Source organism: Mandrillus leucophaeus, unplaced genomic scaffold (genome assembly GCF_000951045.1).
Source record: "Mandrillus leucophaeus isolate KB7577 unplaced genomic scaffold, Mleu.le_1.0 Scaffold392, whole genome shotgun sequence".
Lineage (NCBI taxonomy): Eukaryota > Metazoa > Chordata > Mammalia > Primates > Cercopithecidae > Mandrillus > Mandrillus leucophaeus.
The window spans coordinates 1,809,623-1,811,972 of NW_012104165.1; the positions used below are offsets into that span (position 1 = coordinate 1,809,623).

Genomic DNA, 2,350 nt, shown 5'->3' on the forward strand with positions numbered 1-2,350 from the left:
AAATAAATAAATAAATAAATAAAGATTTGTTTGTATGCCAATCTAGGAACAATTAATTCACACCCATCTCTACTTTGAACCACCCAAAAGACTGATTTATGTGAATTTAATTTCACTTCAGAATTAATTAAACTCCTTTGCACGTCCTGTCTTTTTGTTTTTGTTTCTTGTTTTGTTTGCCAAGAGACTGCATTTGCGCTTGTAGTTCACCCCTGCTCAAGCAAGACATATATTCAGTTTTGTTTTTTCAGATGTGAGTAAATGCCTCTTTTCCTCAGCAATATAGGGTCCTGTGAGGTTTCTTAGGGGGCCCTGGCTCATTTTGCTGATAGGGTTGCCAGACTCTTACCGTGATAATAGTGCATTCTTTGAGCACTTTGTTTTTAAATTCTGGCCACCCTTCAAAACTATGAGGTTGAGTGAGTGTCCCAACCACATGAGTTCCAGGTTATTGTAATTGAGCCTTTATCACTACATTTTGATGAAAGGTTTTCCTACTAGGATTTGGATTTGTGATCTTCAGATTTTTGTGGAAATTTATTAACAATGTTTGACTCTCGAATTTTGAGAGCCCAAGGAAAGTTTTTGATAGAAACTTCCTTTTCTTGGTGATATACTCTCCTTGATTGTGACTTCTTCCTCTTCTTCTTCCTCTTTTTCTTCTTCTCTTTCTCCTTCACCTTCTCCTCGTTCTCCTCCTTTGTTTCTGCTTTTATTAACCAAGGTCTGGAATGACTTTATTTTTCTGTTTACCGTTTTATTTAAGCTTGTGTTGAGAGTAATAAGGAAATGGTAGAAACCAGAGAGAATGGCATAGGCCCTGTAAGTCACCATCATCTTTAATGTGGATGTTAACCCGTACAAGTACCCCCTTAGAGTTGCATTTGCTTTCTAGGGCAAAATCTTTGCTGTAAGTTTTTTTGAACACATGACTGTGTATATTTTTAAAAAATCATTTTTATTTTATGGAGTATAATTGTCAAACAGTCTTAGATTTACAGGAAAAATTAGAAGATATTAGAGTTCGCGTATACCCTGCACCCAATACTCTTACTATTATGATAGTCCTTACTATTAAGATGGTAGTTTTCTGCCGGGCGCGGTGGCTCACGACTGTAATCCCAGCACTTTGGGAAGTCAAGACGGGCGGATCACTTGAGATCAGGAGTTCGAGACCAGCCTGGCCAATATGGTGAAACCCCCTCTCTACTAAAAATACAAAAATTAGGCGGGTGTGGTGGCAGGAATCCTAGCTACTCCGGAGGCTGAGGCAGGAGAATCGCTTGACCCCGAGAGGCGGAGTTTTCAGTGAGTCGAGATCAGCACTGCACTCCTGCCTGGGTGACCGAGCGAGACTCCGTCTCAAAAAAAAAAATGTACTTTTTGTGTTGTGTTTGTTAAATTCATGAAACAAGCAGGACAAGACCATAAATTGGAAAAACCAAGCCAATTCCAAATTACGAACGCCTCCGGTAGTACCTACGCCACAAAGTGCACTTTAAGAATCAGTACACACCTTGCTTACTGGGTTCATTACTTTTCGTCAATATCCTTCGCTCATTCAAGTTTTCAAAGGCTTTTTTTTTAAAAACCGTCTTGCAGAAAGCTCAAGCAAACATGCAGAAACTAAAGCTATTTCCTCACAATAGTTAGGACACGACCACGAAGGGACTCGAACCCTCAATCTTCTGATCCGGAATCAGACGCCTTATCCATTAGGCCACGCGGCCGCACGCGCGTGTTGACTCTCAAACACGAAGACTGAAGTGCAGTGGGGAAACGTTGAGTTTCTGTTTTCAAACCTTTAACTTCGCAATTGGAGATTTAACAACCTGAAGCGGGGCGGGGAGAGGCGGGGGAGGATGTGCGCAGGAGGAATAAAACTCCATCCAAAATTCCTAATAGCAATTCCTTAGAATTATAAACTGCGAGATGATCAGAAGTGACATCTTTGCCTTCTTTGAAGACTTTCTTCTGTAAGTTACTAATAATGATGATGCAAATTCGGGTACAGAAATACAAGCCAAGAACTCAAGTCTGCAATGAAGGAGTGGACATGACAGCGTAAGAGGGAGCATCATTGTTTGATATATTTTAACCTTTTCCGTCTCAAAGATACGATGGTGCTTTCTCCAGGGAGAAAAGCCTGTAAGCTCAAAGAAGAGCTCCCCTGGAACAAAAGACGCTGGAGACCGTAAGAGGTGGGAGGTAGGGAGGGGGACAAGGATTGAAAAACTGCCTGTTGAGTATTATGCTTACCACCTGGGTGATGAGTTCAATCGTAACCCAGAGAGCGGCAACACGCAATACACCCTTGTCCCAAACCTGCACTGTACTCCCTGCATCTAAA

The 2,350-nt window shown here is 41.4% G+C and overlaps 1 non-coding gene across 1 annotated transcript; it reads right to left on the bottom strand.

Moving 5' to 3' along the window:
• Nucleotides 1-1,657: 1,657 nt before the first annotated feature.
• On the bottom strand, nucleotides 1,658-1,730 carry TRNAR-CCG. Its single transcript has one exon. It is a non-coding gene; the product is annotated as a tRNA-Arg (tRNA).
• Nucleotides 1,731-2,350: the final 620 nt, after the last annotated feature.